Consider the following 20,864-nt stretch of genomic DNA (forward strand, 5'->3'; position numbering starts at 1 on the left):
TTCTCTTACTCCCCCCTAGAATTTAACCACAACAGGATTCAGACAGCCATTCTGGACCAAGAAGTGATTTAGAAAAAGGATGCAACTCATTAGGGATGAAAGATCCTGAACCCCTGAATAATGGGTCCATCCCATTCCAATCACTTTAACCCAGTGGAACAATACGTTTCTATCTTACCTAGGTCACTGTGTTTTCTAGTCTCCAGTAGTAGGAAAAAAAGTTGATCTTATATACGATTACCAACAAAAATAATAATATTATTATAGAATTAATCTTTTCAAAGCTTTCAAATTATTATTACATAATTTAAAGAGGATTACCAGGTTAGTATAAATAAGAATTTATTTAAATGAAGAGATATATTCAATTATATGTTTTATAAGTAATATTTCTCATTCCGTCTTCTCATTTCACACGTTTTAGAAAAGTCAAGTGCACACAAAATATGGTCATTACATTAAGATTATACGCTTCTGTGTTTATTTTGTCTATTTTGTATATTTCATGCTCAGTCACTAAGTCATGTCTGACTCTTGGCAACCCTGTGGACTGTATCCCACCAGGCTCCTCTGTCCATGAAATTTTCTAGGCAAGAATACTAGAGTGGGCTGCCATATCCTTCTCCAGGGGATCTTTTTAACCCAGAGATAGAACCCACATTTCCTGTGTCACCTGCAATGGCAGGGGCAGATTCTTTACCACTGAGCCACTTGGGTTAAATCAAAAAAAACTACAACACCTCACCATTTTTCAAACGAAATACAAAGGAAAAGATTAATTCCTTGGACAATATTTTATGTTTCTTTGTTCTATACAAGGAGTGGGAGAAGAAGGATAACCAATAATAATTAAAGCCAATACTACTATTAATGAAGATATAGAATAATTACAGATATAATATCTAACATCTATAGTTTTCCATGTGCCAGGTATTGTTCCCAGCACTTGACATATTATTTTATTGAATTAGTAGATGGCTATTTTCGGTAGGAGAGTCCCATGCCCAAGTCATTCTGCATAACACGAGTAGTAATATTACTAATAATATGACAAAGCATGACAGAGACCACAAGTGTTTTCTTACCATGTGCCAGGCACTCTGCCAAGTGCTCTGTTTACGCCATCTCCCTCTGTTCTCACAAAATCTTGTTAGGTGGGCATTCTGAGTATTACCACTTTATAGATGAGGCATTAGAGAGGTTAATTAACTTTTACAAGGATACCTAGAGACTACTGGGCACATGGGATTGGAATCCAGGTACTCTGACTCTCAGAGCCCATGCTTTTAATCACTAAAACACACTGAACCTACCTCATTCAAATGAAGAATGCTCTATAAATGTGGACTGGATGAATGGTGAATTAATAAGTGAATTTGAAATAGCTATGTACTAGAAATCACGGAAACTTAATAGAGAATCCTGTATCTAATTTAACATAAATTAGTCTTTTATAACATGATTATAAGAGTGAGTGACATCTCATCACTTTTGCCATAGTGATGGGAAGCAAGTCATAGGCTCTGGCCATACTTAAGCGGAAGGAATTACATAAGGCGGTGGGTCACTTAAGGTGTGCCCACCACAATACTGTATGATTCCACTCATGTGACATTTTCAGAAAGAGGAAAACACAGTGACATGATCAGTGGCTGTCAGGGATTACAGGTAGATGGAGGGTGTGACTACACATGGTTGGCATAGAATGTTGTCAGGGTGATAGAATCTTCCACATCCTGGCTGTGACAGTGATTTTATGAATTTACACATGTGTAAAATCCAAAGAAATGTATACAAAAAATCATGTATTGTGTATGATGCTTTAAGTATGATTTTAACATATATAATAACAAATAAAAATTTAAATGGAAAATTTAATAATTATTGTATAAAAATAAACTATTTATAAAAATATGCTTTAGAAATATGCTTCTTCCTGAAGCATATTTCATAACAAAGAAAACAAAAATAATACCCATACACATATTATTAGAAAGCATCAGTTCCATTTTGACCTAAGATACAATAAGCCATAAGAGAATGTCACCCATAATTTAATGATAAAAAATGTAAGTAATCCAGAAAACCATAATATCCCTTGAGCTCATCACAGAACTGAGGTAAAATAAATTCCACAGGGTAACCAGCCCCTTTGGCAAAGCATGGAGACAGAAGCAGCTGTCATGCAAGCAAGTTTAAAAAAAAAGTCAGCCGAACACTTAATGAATTTTTAAAATCTTAAACTCTTAATGGGCTAGTGTCTCAGTAGTTTGGAATATGTGGCACCCAAGACACTTATACATTCACTGCCAAGTTATTTTTCAGTCCTTAACCAGAAGCACACAAACATGACTGTGAACAAGGCAGAAGAGCTAGAGCCCATGTCAGTGGCTCAGGCATGCAGGAGGCAGTCAACTGTTGCTGGCAGACAGACATGAAGCCCCGCACACTTACACAAACCCTTCTATGATGGGAAGCAAAAGTCTTAAGCCGCCAGGGAAAAAGCAAAAGCCACCTTCCCAGGGAAGGGAAGATAGGAAACCTCCTATCCCCAAGACAAAGGCAGAAATCCATAGCTGCTGGGGAGCAGTCAAAGCAAAAAACCTCTGCCCTTGAGGAGGAGCAGGAAACCTTTGAATTCAGGATTCTCTATGAATAAAAAGCAGTGGTCAGCTACTGCTGAGGAAGGGGCAAGATATCAACCTTAGATCCCTGGTTGCTCAGATGGTAAAGAATCTATCTACAATGCAGGAGACCTGGGTTCAATCCCTGGGTCAGGAAGATCCCTTGGAAAAGGGAATGGCAATCCAACTCCAGTATTCTTGCCTGGAGAATTCCATGGACAGAGAAGCCTGGTGGATTATATAGCCCATGGGGTCACAAAGAGTCAGACATGACTGAGCAACTAACACTAGATATAAATCAGAGGTTAGCTGCCATTTGGAGAGGAAAGAATGCTGAGAAAGTGCAACCATCAGATCTAGCTACACAGAGCTTCCCTAAAGCTGAGGCTGGACAAAAGAACCAAAGAATGCTCCCTGCCTCACCAGGAACCCAGCATCTAACAATAACAGCAGCTCACTGCTGGAAAACAGGCAAGGGCATGAAGAGAGACATCACCTTCCCCAACATGTGGCACAGATGCAAAGGAACTATTGGAAATTTAGAATTGAAAAAGACCACTGAGAAAAAACCTCTGGCATTCAGGCTGCACTCTAAGAAAAAAGTTTGTTATGCAAGTCAGATGGTAATGAAATGAGAAAAGGAGGACACAATCTCCAGCTTATTTTATGATACCAGTATTAACCTCATACTAGAGGAAAAAGTATAAAAGGAAAGAAAATTACAGATCAATTTGTGCCTCAGAAACAAAGACACAAATCCAATGATACAGATACAGAAATGATACAGAATTACATAGAAAATGATTATAAAATCATGGATAAATCATAAGGATAAAATATTATGACTAAATGGTGTTTATCTTGGAAGTGTAAGGATGGTTATACATTTGCCAATAAATCAATGTAATTCACCATATCAACAGACTAAATAAAGAATATTAGAGGTCCTCTCAACTGATGCAGAAAAGCATTTGACATAATTCCACAGACATTCATGATAAAAAAAATGTTGGCATACCACTAATTAAAGGGATCTCCTCAACTTGATCAAGGGCATCTACAAAAAAGCCTGAAGTTAAAATCCTACTTAATAATGAAATATGGAATGTTTTTCCCCTAAAATTAGGAACAAGGCTGTATGCTTTCAACACTTATACTCTACATTATATTAGAGATCCTAAACAATAAATAGCAACTGAAAAATAAAGGCATGCAGAATGAAAAGGAAGAAATAAAGCTGTTTTTAATTGCAGACAACATGATAATCTATGCAGAAAATTCCAATGAATTTAACAAAAGAAAACAAAAGCTACTAAACCTAATACTTGTTTATCAATATCATCAGCTGTAAGGCCAACATAATTTATTTCTATAGAATAAAAATTAGAAGTTGAAATTTAACAAAGTACCATTTGTAATATCAAACCCAAAGAAATACTAAGTTAGAATAAATTTAACAAATATGTGCATGATTTGCACACTGAAAACTTTAAAAATAGTAATAGAAATTAAGGAAGAGCTGAATAAATGGAGAAACATATCAAATTCATTGACTAAAAGATGAACTATTTCTAGGCTATAACTTCTCCCCAAACATATCTATAGAATCATTGCAATTTCAATCAAAATCCCAGCAGGCTTTATGTAGAAATTGAGAAGGTATCTCTGTATATGTAAAATCAAAGGAACTAGGAGAACATCCAGAGTAATTTTGAGAAGAAAACACAAAGTTGGAAGACTTACACTACCTGATTTAAAGACTACAGTAAACAAAACAGTGTATTGAATGGCACAGGATAGACATATAGATAAATAAAATAGAAACAGACCAGCAAATATGGTCTATGACAATGGCAATTAAATGGAGAAGTAATGGTCTTTCCAACAAATAATGGTGTAAAATTAGACATTATATGCAAGAATGTTCACCCTGAACCCTTAGATAAGACCATACACAAAAATTAGCTCAAAATGAATTAGCTCAAGTGGAATTTTCCAGGCAAGAATACTGGAGTGGGTTGCCATGCCCTCCTTCAGGGGATCTTCCTGACCCAGGGATCAGACCCATGTATCCTGCATCACAGGCGGATTCCTTATTGCTGAGCCACTGGGGAAGGCCTCTGGAATGTATACAACAACTTTAATCATAATCAGCAAAAACTATAAATCTACTGGTGAGTGAATATGTAAGTTGTAAAATAACAGAATACCTGTAAGCTAATTTAAGAAATAAACCTCTGATACATGTACCAACATGAGTAAATTATCAGAAACATTATCATAAGTGAAAGAAATAGATGCAAAAGGGTAGATATTGTATAATTCCACTTATATGATATTCTGGAAAATGAAAACTATAGGGACAGAAATCGGACAAGTGGTTGCTAGGAACTGGGGTAGAGAGAGAGTATTGACTACAGTGAGGCAGTAAGGAACATTTTGAAGTAATGGAACTATTCTATAGCCTGACTGTACTGGTTATTATATGACTGTATATGTTTGTCAAAACTCATTGAATTACATACCAAAAAGACTGAATTTAACTCTATGTAAACTATACCTTAATAAATCTGAGTCTTAAAAAGGTGTCCAATCAGAATATAACCTATATAACAAGTTGATGTTTTACAGTGAGCATAATGGGAACATATATAGGAATTTTGTTTGTACTTTGGTCAATGATTACCTAAAGAGGTTGTGAGTACCACAGGTATGTGTAAAAATATCCTCTGTAGTGTATAAAGAACATATTAAATATTCTATTTGTTTAACCTCTTTAAGTAATTTTTTTGTTATGCTTAGCCTAGCATCTTTATTTTTAATTTTTTTTATTTTACTTTTTTCAGATTTTATTTTACAATACTATCTTGGTTTTGCCATACATCAACATGAATCCACCATGGGTGTACACGTGTTCCCAATCCTGAACCCCCCTCCCACTGGAAGAATGGCATTGAAACATGTATAATATCATATTTTTTTAATTTTTATACTGAAATATAGCTGATTTACCTCCTGGAGGAGGAAATGGTGACCTACTCCAGTATTCCTGCCTGGAAAATCCCATGAAAAAAGGAGCCTGGAGGGTTACAGTTCATGGGGTCACAAAGAGTCGGACACAACTGAGCACACAGTTGATTTACAATGTTGTGTTAGTTTCAGGGGTACAGCAAAGTGATTCAGGTATACATATAATATATGCATTCTTTTTCAGATTCTCTTCCCATATAGGTTACTGAAGAATACTGAGTAGAGATCCATGTTCTATACAGCACGTCCTTTGTTGATTATCTATTAATATATACAGTAGTGTGTATATGTAAATTCCAAACTCCTAAGGTACCCCTTCCCCACCTTTGCCCTTTTTTACCATATATTTGTATTCAAAGTCTGTGAGTCTGTTTCTGATTTGTAGATATGTTCACTTGTATCATTTTAAAAGATTCTACATAAAAGTGATATCATATGATATTTGTCTAAATTACTTCATTTAGTACGATAATCTCTCGGTTCATCCATGTTGCTACAAATGGCATTATTGCATTCTTTTCAATGGTGAGTAATAATCCATTGTATATAGGGACTGCATCTTCTTTATTCATCCCTCTGTCAATGGACATTTAGGTTGCTTCCATGTGTTAACTAATTTTTATTAACTTCTATTTTTATATTTGCCTTAAAAATGTTGGTGGGTACCTGACTTTTGATGCAGTTCTGTAACTCTTTGCACAAATTCAAATCTCCACTAAATATCTCTTTCATTGAAGTTAGTTAACACAAGACAAATGTCAAGAATCTGGAGGACACCAGTACTCTACAGCTTGTGAAAGTTCTCCTTATTGGCAGTCTTTAACTCCACTGACATTCTGGCATGCCACTCAACCATATGAGCAGAAGGAAAGGAAGGAGCGGAAGCCAAAGTGCTATAATCTGGAGACAGAGGTCTGGTTAAGAATACATCCCCAGTGAGAGAGTGGAAGCCAAATAACATATGAGAGACAGAATGGTTATAGAATAAACAAATGTCAATATTGTTTAGTTTATAAGGTCCATGTAAAAGAGTAGAAATGGTACATTTGGAATACTACCAAATACCACGAGGGGGCCATGAGCATAAGTAAAGCAAGACATTTTAGATTCTAAATGGATATTCAAAATACTGAATGACTGCTAAGGCACAGGCACAAAGAGTTGAAACTGTCTGTAAACAAAGTTAAGTTCTTATTATTAATATTCACTGGCAGAAAGTGAAGAAGAACTAAAGAGCCTCCTGTTGAAAGTAAAAGAGGAGAGTGAAAAAGTTGGCTTAAAGCTCAACATTCAGAAAACTAAGATCATGGCATCTGGTCCCATCACTTCATGGGAAATAGATGGAGAAACAGTGTCAGACTTTATCTTTTGGAGCTCCAAAATCACTGCAGATGGTGATTGCAGCCATGAAATTAAAAGACGCTTACTCCTTGGAAGGAAAGTTATGACCAACCTAGACTGTATATTAAAAAGCATAGACATTACTTTGCCAACAAAGGTCCGTCTAGTCAAGGCTATGGTTTTTCCAGTGGTCATGTACAGATGTGAGAGTTGGACTATAAAGAAAGCTGAGCGCCGAAGAATTTATGCTGTTGAACTGTGGTGTTGGAGAAGACTCTTGAGAGTCCCATGGATTGCAAGGAGATCCAACCAGTCCATCCCAAAGGAGATCAGTCTTGAGTGTTCATTGGAAGAACTGATGTTAAAGCTGAAACTCCAATACTCTGGCCACCTGATGCAAAGAGCTGACTCACTGGAAAAGACCCTGATGCTGGGAAAGATTGAGGGCAGGAGGAGAAGGGGACAACAGAGGATGAGATGGTTGGATGGCATCACCAACTCGATGGACATAGGTTTCGATGGACTCCGGGAGTTGGTGATGGACAGGGAGGCCTGGCGTGCTGCAGTTCATGGGGTCACAAAGAATCGGACACGACTGAGCAACTGAACTGAACTGAACTGGTCAAATGCCAGTCCACCTAAGGGGGAAGGACATCAGAAGAAAACTCACTAAGGGTGAGCATTTCAGGTATGAAAAAGGCAAGCCAGACAGAAAATCACTGCCAGTGCCAAACGGACATGATAATTTCAGGTCAAATGTATGTAAACATGATAGGAAAAAAGAAAAAAAGACCAACCAGTGACCTAGAGATCACAAGAATATAAACTTGCCATGTTTGGAGAATTTTGTATTTCCCGAATAATGCAAAAACTTAACACAGTGCCCATGGATGATGCTACTAGGAATTCAAAAATTAGGATGATGGGATGAAAAACATTAAAAGAAATAAAATGAAAGAAAGGTAGATAAGGACCCCACAATGTAATAATCACAGCACACAGCAAATAAATTTTATTACTCTCTCAGTATTTAAGCAGATAAACTAGGCTGCAGTGCTCTACACAGGATTATCAAGCAAAGAGAAAGACCTTCATTGGATTTGCCTTGGTGGATTTAAAGATAAAGGGAATTCCCTTCTTACTGTGATCCCCACCCCCATCATCCTCTGAGAATCCATAGTAAAAGAAAGATCCAGGCTGGACCAAATTCATTCCTGTCAGCACTCTGAATAAAGGTACTTATCAGTTCTTTATTGAGGAGATATGAGAGACTGTTAAAGATATACTCTCTAAACTTCAGAGTTTCTCAGACAAGTGTTATGGCAAGGTTGTTATGTGTTGCTGCTGCTGCTACTAAATCACTTCAGTTGTGTCCGACTCTATGCGACCCCAGAGATGGCAGCCCACCAGGCTCTCCCATCCCTGGGATTCTCCAGGCAAGAACACTGGAGTGGGTTGCCATTTCCTTCTCCAATGCATGAAGGTGAAAAGAGAAAGTGAAGTCGCTCAGTCGTGTCTGACTCTTAGCGACCCCATGGACTGCAGCCTACCAGGCTCCTCCGCCCATGGGATTTTCCAGGCAAGAGTACTGGAGTGGGGTGCCATTGCCTTCTCCTGTTATGTGTTAGAAGTTCTCAAACATATTCAGGCATGGGTTTGGGACTGAGTTCTAACTTTAATAGCTCACCAAAGAAACCACTGGTACTACTATATATTAAAATAGATTAGAAGGTTAAAATAATTTGTAGAAGATCGGTTAACAGTCTAAGTGCATAGCAAGAAGTAGATATGAACATAAGGAGGAAGGGGAAAAGATGTTCAAAATGAGCCACTGATGATCTGAATGTGCATGTGATTGATTGGTACATCTAGATATAAACTGGAAATCAACTAGTGAACTCTGAATCATCTAGAAAAATCTTTAGGTCATTGGTCTGTGTGCCTGGTTAACCACAAAAACAGTAATTTTAGAGGCATCTATTGCTTAGGTCTGAGGCTTCCCAGGTGGCTCAGTGCTAAAGAACTCACCAGCCAGTGCAGGAGATGCAGAAGATAGGGGTTAGATTCCTGGGTGGGGAAGATCCCCTGGAGAAGGAAACGGCAGCCTGCTCCAATGTTCTTGCCTGGAAAATTCCATGGACAGAGGAGCCTGGTGGGCTACAGTCCATATGTCACAAAGAGTCGGACATGACTGAGTGCCTGAGCACACAAAGGCACACACATTGCCTTAGGGCTACTAACTAGTTTCCTCCTTCTGTGCTTATACATATCCTCCTGAAAACTTGCAAGGAAACTTAAACAATTCTGAATGAGCGATATTCACTTAAAGAAAAAGGAAAGAGAATAAGCAAAGGGGTTTCCCCTGTCAAAGGAGAAGGAAGGTGGAAAATAAAAATAGAGCAGACAAAAAGATGAATAAATACTGGGCAGCAAAGAAATACACTGTGGTTGGGGAAAATTTGTAACAATATAAGAAAAGAGAAATAGCTCCATAATGCCCCTGTATTTAGGCATATTATAGCTATTAAAGAATGAATGAGTGTGTGATGACAGAAGCTTCAAGAAGGGGAGTGTTGAACAATGAAATGCATCAGGGACACCATTGCTTTTACAGAGTGTTTTGAAATTTTGGGACCTCTTGAGGTTTATTCTAAGGTAATCTTTTAATTTTTTAAAGATATCGTACTGCCCTATCAACCCAAGGCAGCCAGACACAGATCCTGAGGTTTGTGTCTCTTGCATTCAGACAACAGCACAATGATCTCATTAAGAGGATGAGCTTAGGAATCAGATATTTGGAATGACTGTCATGGCTATTTATTGGATAGGGTGGTTTTCAAGAATTTATTGAGAGTCAGACAGCTGGCTGAAACCTACAAGTCTTCCATAAGTAGACATCATCATACTCATTTGCAGAACAACTTCTTTTTTTATCTACTTTAACTTCAAAACACAGAAATATTCTACCTGGTATCAATCTCAGCCAGCAGCTCTCCTCAGATGGCCACCACAGGCCTTTGGGGACACAAGGGTGGTATGACCTGGACTGGGGCTGTGTCATTTGTATAATTTCTTTACAGGAGTTTAATACATCTAGTTCTTTACTGAATATAATTTGTGATTTTTCATTTAAAACATGGTCACTGAACAGAATCAAAACAAACTGCACTCCATATTCTCAATTTAACCATGTTTTAACAAGAGATGTGCAGAGTATTACCCAATGTCACACGGATTGTGCAGAGTTGCCCCTGTGATCCCGTTGTTTTTATTCTCACTCTAGCTGCTTGTCCGCAGCAGGGCCTTCTCCTTGTTCAGCACTTCTGTGGTTGTGCTGCCCTTCTGGGGCTCAATTGGTGTCACAGATTCCTGAAGATCCCCCAGGTCATGTGCGTCTCAGATATTAAGCTAAGCTGTCCAAAAGGAGACAGGAAAGCAAACCAATTAAATGGAAAAGATGTAAAGAAGCTTCCCTACCAAAACTTTAGCAGGCATGCTCTTCTGAAACAAGAATGATATAAAATATCAACTGTGATATAGAGGCCTTGTTTATTTTCCTTCTTGTTCTTGGTATTTGAAATGTTCTCTGTGACACAGTTATGTTATTAGGTTGATACTAAAATCATCTCCCTCATGAAAACTGTGCTTTGGGGGCAGGAAAGAAGGAAAGTAACAATTGCATTATCCCTTTCTATAGGCCAAATCTGTGTAGCTCTCTCTCTCGGGTTTTTTTTTTTTTTTTTTTTTGCTTTGAGTTCTCACATCAGTCCTCAGGTGGGGCTTTGTCTTCCAGACACATACAATTTTTTCAGTGAAACTAAAACCACATTCTACAAGCTGTCTTGTAGTCTGCTAATATAAAATACATTTCACAGCTTTGTCTGCTCACTTCAAAAAATTAGTTGCCTGGAGAAAATCTAGAAAATCCTAGAAGCGCCCTCTTGTGAGCAGTACCAGAGTTGCATCCTGTTACTACTAGATCTTTAGAGCAAAAGGGTGGGAACTTACATCCTGGCAAGCCAGCAGTTTTCTCAGGCTTCTAGGATATACCATACTAAAATTTAGAGTTTCGTTATGCATCACAAAAAATGGAATGCTAATGTATTTAGTTGCAATGGTCTGACAAAAATATGCATGGTCACTGAAAAGTGAAAAGATATGATTTTTAAAAGAAAGTCTAATTCTGTAAAAATAATATCATTGTTTTCTGAATTATCTTTCAATATCTTTATATATATGTGTGTGTGTGTGAATACATATTACTTTAAAACCAGCTTTTTAATGTGCTCAAGCACAGTTTGAAAATTTTTCCTTATAAATATTTCCAATGTGATTTTGTTTGAATCACTTCAAATGTAATTTCCCCTTAATTTATAACATTTTACCTGAAACTCTTTCTCTGATATTGTTAAAAAATGTTTTTTAATAAAGAGAGTAAGGACTGTACTGTCTCTCAAACTATACAAATAATCCCATTTAGTGAAGGTACCCTTCTATTTTTCCTGATGTTACACATATTGTATTAACACAGTCCTCTATCTTTAAATGACATAATATGGTTTTTGCCATTCTGCAAATTTCATTTGCACCTAGTACTACTTTTCAAACATCTTTTCAAATCATGACATGCTCATACTTCTGTCTGTCAGCTATATAACGTTCAATTGTAACTCTATGGATGTACCATGTCACATATTTTTTAAATGGCTAGTAGAAACAATCCAAATCCTCTTCCTGTTTCACTATTAAACTTTAAAGATACAGAAAAATGGTTATTGCTGACCATGGTCATACCTGTTGTCTAAAAGAATGAGTTGCAAGGAGGACACAGACAGGGCTGTAGTCAACACAGCAATCAGGCTACGCACTTGATCAGGTCCAGGAAAATTTCAACTATCAGCAAAAGATGGGGGGGTTAGTTATGGCTGCATGTCTGTGTGTTTATGAATGATTATGTGTCTAAAACCAGAGTGTACAAATTTGTTTCAGTATCATTTTGCTCTACTTTTAAAAAAATCATTTATCAATGATAAAAATGATCATGGAATAAAACAGTTCTAAAAATGCTGAAACTGGTTAAAAATATATTTTGAAATCCCCAGTAATCTGAATACTCCAGAGACGCTGACTATTAACATGGAAATCTAGTTACCAATAACACGTTTTTTTTAAAACAAATTGTTGATCACTCAACAGCATATCTGAATCCTTTCCATGTTCCTTGTACATTTATATTTTACATGTCAAGCACTTTTTATGGTTACATTTTTCCTGTCAGTTATTTTTGTAGAATAATAAACATTTCAATAAAATCTGTACCAAAGATAGAAACATGGAATGCCATGTAAAAAATTAACATGAACAGCATGCCTCATTGAAGTCTTAATTTAGATGCGGTAATCTGATCACCCATTCCCACACTGTGGACTTCAAAAAATATCGGAGAAACTGAATTTTCAGGGGATTGATTCTGTCACAGTAACGGGAATTTCCCCCCAAATATATTCTATTCCCATCCCTCCCAGTCAACAGCCTCTATTTTCTTCCACCGTAACACTAAAGCCCAAAGAAATCCCCAGAAAAAAACTAGCTTTAAGACAGCCATTACCTTGAAGCTTCTTGTCAGCTGCAGCCTCGTGAAATGCAGCCCCTCCCCCAAGAGTGGCCAGGCACAGCTCAAATCCAAGCTTCTCAGAGGATGCTCCGCCCCCTCCCTGTGATGGGGAAACGAGGGGGCCTTTCCTCAATTAGAGGGAGGAGAATTGCCAAGTTAACTGAAATTCTCTTAAAGTAGAAAAACGTTCATTTCTAAAGGACTTGAAAGAGAAATGACAACTTGTGTCTCTTTCATTTCCTTTCAAACCACAAGGGTAGGTGACTTCCTAAAGGGAAACAGCAAATCCCTTTATCATATAGGAAAGACCCAGTTGAAAATATCTCTTACATATTTTCCTGCCCTTTCTGTTAACATTTTTACAAAAGATTTTAAGACTCAACTGGTCATGGTCCACTAAAAAGACCTGCTAAGTCCTTGTTTGTGATTACAGTGAATGAATACACTGTTTTGTGGAGAATTAAAACTGTAGAGTGTTAATTCTTCTGGCCCTGGGACATGATATGTTTCTCTGTTACTCAGTTTCTCTCATTCATGCTTCAGAAAGTTTCAGCTTTTTTCAAGTCAAGTCATTTTTTAAACATAAACATCTACCAAAATCCTTAATGAAGAGAGATATGAGAAATATCTCTCTGAATATACTAAAACTGAAAAAAACAACTATTAATGATTTAAAAACACTATAAAGCAAGTTGAAAACACAAGAATAAATTTGACAAACTGGTTCTGATTCAAAAAATAGCCCTAAAGTAGCTCTTATATATTAATAAGGAAAAAAGTGAAGTTTAAAAAAATGAGCAAGAGACATAAATAGACAATTCACAATGTTGTGAGGGAAAAATTATTACCCACTCCCAATATTAACTTCCCTGTGAGCAAGCTCATACAGTGCAACTACAGGGACCTCTGTCCTTCCCATATAGTTGCAAACCTCCAGGCTGTTTGGTAAAATTGTTTAAATTAGCTGTTTTAAAGTCCACTTGACTCAATAATCAATGCCCTGCAGCTTACTTTCACCTTGTACAAAAGCTGATGTTTAGGCTTCTATCTGCAACTCCATTTGTTTTATATCAGTTTGTTCAATTTGTTCAGCAGAGAAAGGGGATATGCTGTTCAATGGGGCTCCTCAAAACTCAAATATCCAAAATGAAAATTAAAACTAAACAATCCATAAAGATATTCCTAATAAAGAAATGCAAATATATACAGCAATGAAATTTCAATTTCACTTATAATGAAGTGGGGAAGAAAATGATTCAATGGAGAGTTGAAAAGAGTGAGAAAATGGGTACTCTTGCTCATGTGCAACGTCACAAAGCTGGGAAGAGGGCAAAAGAAAATTAAGGCAAAAGTCTTAGAGACTTCCCTGGTGGTCAGTGATTAAGATGTCACCTTTCAATTCAGGGGATACAGGTTTGAGGGCTTCCCTAGTGGCTCAGATGGTAAAGAATCAACAGTGCAGGAGACCTGGGTCTATCCCTGGGTTGGGAAGATCCCCTGGAGAAGGAAATGGCAACCCACTCCAGTATGCTCGCCTGGGAAATCCCATGGACAGAGGAATCTGGCAGACTACAGTCCACAGGGTCACAATGAGTTGGACACGACTAAGTGACTAAGCGCAAGCACAGGTTTCAGCCCTGGTTGGGTAGCTAAGATACCACATCTCTCGTGGCCAAAAATCAAAAACATCGAACAGAAGGAGTACTGTCACAAATCCAACAGAGACTTTTAAAAAGATGGTTAAGATAGTAAATTTAACAAACAAAACAAAACACCCAAAACCCAGTTTTACCTGAGTTCCAAACAGAAAGATATGTTCTCTTGATCAGTACTCGCGGCTTTCTGCACTTGGAATCCCGTCTCTTGAGGATTCTGGAGTAGAACAAAAGATTATGTGATTCACTTTCTGATTGTAGGGGAATTAATGACTGCAACCCCCAGTGAGTGTTACTTAATCTATGTCCTTCTTGGTGAACATGCTGGTGAACCACAACAATTTTCAATAATTGCCACATTTACCTATGAATTCCCCATCTTTCACATACATCCCCATTCTCACACAAATTAAAAAATATATTTCTGCACCATGCTCTTACACTGGCCATAACTGCATTATAGTTTCACTCAAACGTAGACTAGTTACAACATCTCTCTTCTGTGTCACAGGGGCCTGGCAGTATGACAACTGATAATCATTGGTTATGGAGAGAAGTGTTCATTTCATCCAATCCTCATTCACAATTGGCAACTCCTTGTTCTTGTGCTTTTGTTGTTTGCAATTCAATATCCTCTTTACTGAGCATTTTTGTTCACAAAATATTCAAGAAATTGAGTTAAATTTAGATTTGTATTGCCTTTAAACTAGGGGTATCATTTCCCAGGAAGTGACAAAACCTATATACTGCCAAATGGATCATTCTGAGGGTTAGTTCTCTTAAGATAATGTTTTGCTAATTCAAAAACTATATATATATATATATAGTTATATATATATATATATCAAGTGTAGGTAAAGTTGGTGAAGCCCTCACAACACCATCCATCATCAGGATGAACAAGTAAACACGACCCCTGTCTCTTGGCACCTCTGACTAATTCAGGTTAGAGAAACAGAGCTGCAGTATGACACAGCTCTTCCTGTGATTAACAGAGAGGAAGAAAACTGCATCAGGGGCTGTAAAGAGAGAAGCCATCATTCTTTCACAGACATATAACAGGAGGGTCAGGCTAGCTCAAAATTATTCCATTAAGCAATCTGAGTAAAGGACATCAAGGGTTCTTTAGTGAGGAGGTATGGATTTCTCTCAGCAGAACCCAATGTTTAGCCTTTAAGTTTGTCACAGAGGCATTATGACAAGGAAGCAGGCAGACAGTTGTGGGTTTGAGACCTTTACTAGCTGAGTGGAGAGAAAATTTTCAAATCCTTTTCAAATTCTAACTTGTCATGTCTCCATACTAGATCCCAATTAAGAAAAAATAAAGTAGGAGGACACACATTTTGAGATTTCAAAATTTACTAGAAAGCAACAATGATCAAGAGTGTGGTACTAATACAGATCAATGAAAGAGATCCAAGAGTTCAGGAGTAAAACCACGTCTCTATGGGCAACTGACTTTCAACAAGGATACTGTCATTAGCTGAGCCATGGTCCCCAGACTTGGAAAATAAAGTCTTCAGCCCGAGTATCTCAAAAAAAAAAAAAAAAAGAAAGAAAGAAAAGAAAAGAAACACGCAAAACTCAAAAGCATCTCTGACAATAACCTAGGTTGTCTAAATATGAAACCACATTTAAAGGTACAATAATTTTAAAAAAAAGAATGTATAGCTAAGTGTGTAGTGAGAGCTAGATGAGACAGGAAGGATATGAAAACGGGTAAAAGAAATCCTAATGAACCACAGAGAAACTGGATTTGCAACATACTCAGTTAGTGCACCAGGATATAGACAGGAACTCAATCAACAGATATGCAGTGTCCTGGAAAATTTCTCAGGACACTGATCCAGTTCTAGCTGCCTAGTTTTCTAGAAAAGCAGTTTTTGAAGGGCCCTTAACTCTACTGTAGTAGGGCTAGTAAATGGCACTCACCTGCTGTAGCCTCTTTTTATCCTCTGAAACCCACAAAGTAGTCAGAATAAAGTGTTTTCAACAGGCGCCAACTGGATTAGATTAAAATATGGCAAATAAATAAATAAATAAATAAATAAAAGGATCAGATAAGAAGTTTACCCTAAGCAGAAAGAACATGGACAATGATGATGGAGACAAGCTACAAATCAGAAGAATAATATCAGAGAGAGGAGATTAGAGACATGGACATCTTTTGGAGGGGAGGAGAAGAAAAACAAGAAGAATTATGATAGCACAAACCCAACGTCACATCTTTATTATTTCTGTTGTACTCTGAGAAAAGAATGCAGGTGGGAGGGGCTTTGGAAGTGGCAGGACATTATTTGTGTTCCTGGATAATTTGGGCCTTTTAAATCCCACAGGGTTATTACAACGGAATTCTGGGCTTTAATGTTTCCAAAGCTGCTAGTGCTGCCTTGCCTGTCCAAAGCAATCAAAGATCTCATGGACACAGATAATGAGGTTCGGCATCAATAGCCTTATTCAAGAGAGTGTACAAAAGTCTATTTGAGGAAGGCTGTGAGACCTTAGGCAGGTCTTAAGAAATACTTGTAACTATGCTGTCTCGTGCTTCCCTGGTGGCTCAGTGATAAAGAATCTCTCTGCCAGTGCAGGGGACGTGGGTTCAATCCTTGGGTCAGGAAAAGCCCTTGGAGAAACAAATAGCAACCCACTCCAGTATTCTTACCTGGAAAATCCCATGGACAGAGGAGCCTGGTGGGCTACAGTCTACAGGGTCACAAAGAGTCAGACACAACATAGTAACTAAACAACAACAACAGCATGTGGTGACAACAACTGAGCAAAGCTGTCAAGCATTATAGAGTCAGGTCCCTGGCTGCAACCTCTGGTAGACACCTGAACAGCCTCTCCAATTATTTCTTCATAGTGGTTAAACACATGAGATATTTTCCCCAAAACTAGAAGCAATGGCTTTTAATTACAAAACATTAGGGCTGCAGAACAGGGGCAAAAGAACTGTATCTCAAATGATTAATCTAACATAATTTTAGTATGAAATGTGTCTTTTAATTTAAAAGGTTATGGCTACAGAGCAGCAAACAAAATAAACTATACCTCTTATACCCCAAGTTCTCAACATGTTTTTAATGTGAAATATTTCATGAGATGGGAAGAACCTTATCCAATATCACATGGATCGTGCAGAGTATGCCCCTGTGATCTGGTTGTTTTTATTCTCACTCCAGCTGCTTGTCCAGCAGAGCCTTCTCCCTGTTTGGCCGTTTTGTGGTCGTGCTGCCCTTCTGAGGCTCAACTGGTGTCATACACAGATTCCCCAGATCATGTGCATCTCAGACATTAACCTAAGCTGTCCAAAAGGAGACAGGGAAGCATACCAATTAAATGGAAAAGCTATAAAGAAGTTTCCCTACCAAAACTCTAGCAGGCAGGCTCTTCTGAAACATAGGAATGAGATAAAAATCTCGAGTGTGATGTAGAGGCCTTGTTTATTTTCCTTCTTGTTCTTGCTATTTGAAATGTTCTCTGTGACACAGTTATGTTATTAGGTTGATACTAAAATAATCTCCCTCATGAAAACTATGCTTTGGGGACAGGAAAAAAGGGAAATAACAATTGTCTTGAGCATCCCTATAGGCCCAATCTGTCTAACTACTTTTTTTTTTTTAATGCTTTCTGTTTGAATTCTCATATCATTCCTGGTGTGTTTTTATTTTATACATGTGCAATTTTTCAACAAACTGCAATCACATTCTACATATTGTCTCATAACAGAAAATATATCTCATTGCTTTGTCTGTCCGCTTCATAAATATGGTTGCCTGAAAGAAAATCTAGGATGCCTGGCGAGCGCCATCTTGTGACTCGAACTGGAACCACCGCAGATACTCAGGTCTTTGCACAGGAAGGGTAGGAACTATGCCAACCAGACTGTAGCCTCTCAGGCTTCTAGATGGGTGTTTTGGTTTTGTTTTTTTGCTTCTAGACTTGTTCATTCTCAACTTCAGAGTTGTGAAGATGTCATATAAAAGTGGGATTATATTTCCTCATTTTAATGTTTGTTGTGATATCCTTCGTGCATATTGCGTATCTTCCTTCATCTTTTGATTTTCAAGAAAAAAAGCAAATTCTCACAATAATGGTCAAAATATAATGACTTGCTCTATATATTTTTCTTAAACATATTAATAAATGTGCATATGTTTGGAAACCAGACCTTTTATCCTTCCTAATAACATATTTTAACATCTTCTCACATCAATAAATATTTTCTACATCATCTTTTGGGCTTCCCTTATAGCTCAGTTGGGAAAGAATATGTCTGCAAAGCAGGAGACCTGGGTTTGATTCCTGGATCAGGAAGATCCCCCGGAGAAGGAAATGGCAACCCACTCCAGTATTCTTGCCTGGAGAATCTCATGGACGGAGGAGCCTGGTGGCCTACAGTCCATAGGGTCACAGAGTCGGACATGACTTAGTGACTAAACCACCACCACCACCACATCATCTTTTTGTGAATAACTTTTACAAGATAATCCTACATTTCTCAAATTTTATCTCATTTTCTCATAATGAATCTGATTCAAGCTTACTATTTTCAGAATAAGATTTTTTAAATGGAGAAATGTAATATATAAAAAGTTGAGATGTTCTGTTTCCAATTATACTTATATATTTCCAATTAATAAAGTACACGCATATTTCCAAAATTTTCTTGCATTTAATGTACCAATATTATTACAGGCCATTCTGCAACGTGCTTATTTTTAGAATATACCTTCTATATCTTTTCTTTTTTGCACTTAGCTCACTACATTAGCTTATTCTTTTTATAGCTGCATAGTATTCAAAATTGTGGTGAACTATCCTACATGACTATTCCATAATATGCTTTGAACATTTTTTGAATTATTTCTCAAAAGTACATAAAAAAAACAAATAAATATCTTCTGCTTGAACCAAAGTCTGGACAGTAGTCTAAATATTTGAACTGCAAGCAAAGCACAAGCAACCAGATAACCAGCCTTCTCAGACCCACAGAAAAATCCACCTTTAGCTAAAGACAATGGAGTGTGTTTGAGTATTTAAATGTCTGTAACAAAATGGATTTTTCTCTTTCCGCTCCATCCTGTGCTCCCAAAAACAACAACAACAACAACAAAAAAAAACTAAAGGTACATAAAAGTCTAAAGAAGAAAATACACATCATTCTTACTCCAACCCCTGAATTGGTTTACTGTTTATATTTGAGCAAAATCCCCTTGATTTTTCCCTCATCATATGTGTTTGTCTGTGTACATATGTAATTTCCAATACTGTATTCATATATATATATATATATATATATATGTCCTTTCCTCGTTCTACATATTAGAATACACTACTTTAAATTATATTTCTCCACTAACAACTTTGAACACCTTTCCATGTTTCCATATTTACTCATTTTTTTGGCAGGTAGCTTTTTCCCCCATGTTTTTAAATTCTCATCTCATTTTTTTATGCTGACATAGCTACTCATGCTAAGTGAAATCTGGGCAAAGTAGTGGAAAATTTCCTCCTTTTTCCTTAGATATCATTACTAGATATAGTGTTAGATTACTAGACATATTACTAGACATATTGTTGTGTTTTATTATATCAGTATAAGCTTATTATTCTTCAGCTCATGAACTTACAGATATTTTTCGTGTTACAGTATAAATTGGAATATATCATTCTTTTGATAGCTAATTAGAGACACAGACAATGATCATCCTTTACACATCCATAAACGAAGTGATTCTTTTAAGACGCTGAGTATTCCCTGACAATAAACTAAACTTCTTACTGTCTTTAGTACTTAAATTCGCAGTTATACAGTATTTCAGATTATTACTATACAAACTCCACCAAAACAGCAAGATTTGTTGGAAATACAATCAACAACCAAAGTAATATAAAAACCCAACACTCCCAACTAATAACTTCATTTCTCATCTGGCATTATCACAACATAATCTCTTTTTTAAAATAAGGAAGATTAATTTTTCAAGTTTTGTTTCATCATTTATCTCTGTTACTACTGCTTTTTGACTGAAACATAGAATGCCCTACTCGAATGTCAGCTTTTGCAACCTCCAGAAGTATTTTTTTCCGCAGGTGTAATCTGATCACCTCCCCCACTCTTAAAGTGTGGAGTTTTAAAATATCTCGAAGGAATACAAAATTCAGTCAAAATTCCCTCAAAGAAACTACAACTCTCACAAAACAACGCTCCTTTTCCACGACTCCAAAGCAACAGTCCCTTCTTTTCTCACCTTTACTGCCAAGTCTCCAGAAATCTCCGAAAATAACTATCTTTTCACGACAGCCATTACCTCCAAGCTTCTCTTCTCTCTTCTGCCAGGCCTCCGAAGTCTATGTAACGCCGCTCCTCCCCCAAGACTGGCCAGGGCCGGCTCACTCTTCCAAGCTTCTAGAGGACGCTCCGCCCCCTGCCTGTGATGGGGAAAGCAGGAGGTCCTTCCCTCATTTCGAGGGAGGAGAATCTCCAAGTTGAACTGAAATACAATTAAAGGAAAGAAATGTTCATTTTAAAGAACTTTAAAGTGTATTAGAAACATATGCCTGTTCAATTTTCTTTCAAACCCCTAGGGTCTGTGT

General features: G+C 37.2%; 1 protein-coding gene across 5 annotated transcripts in view; it reads right to left on the reverse strand.

Moving 5' to 3' along the window:
• The window catches only part of PWWP3B (PWWP domain containing 3B), a 31,729-nt gene extending 11,087 nt beyond the window's left edge, over positions 1-20,642 (reverse strand). For 3 of the 5 annotated variants that reach the window (XM_040264974.1, XM_040264973.1, XM_040264970.1), the window contains exons 1-6: positions 20,519-20,642; positions 16,197-16,267; positions 14,402-14,481; positions 12,604-12,737; positions 11,790-11,888; positions 10,216-10,408 (exon numbers count right to left, since the gene is read on the reverse strand). The gene's annotated coding sequence lies outside the window, so the exon portion shown is untranslated. The remainder of the gene's footprint in view (positions 1-10,215; positions 10,409-11,789; positions 11,889-12,603; positions 12,738-14,401; positions 14,482-16,196; positions 16,268-20,518) is intronic. The other 2 variants (XM_040264972.1, XM_040264971.1) reach the window with 2 other exon arrangements.
• Between the last annotated feature and the right edge of the window lie 222 nt (positions 20,643-20,864).

The sequence above is a fragment of the Oryx dammah genome, unplaced genomic scaffold, assembly GCF_014754425.2.
Source record: "Oryx dammah isolate SB20612 unplaced genomic scaffold, SCBI_Odam_1.1 HiC_scaffold_23, whole genome shotgun sequence".
In the NCBI taxonomy this organism is placed as follows: Eukaryota; Metazoa; Chordata; class Mammalia; order Artiodactyla; family Bovidae; genus Oryx; species Oryx dammah.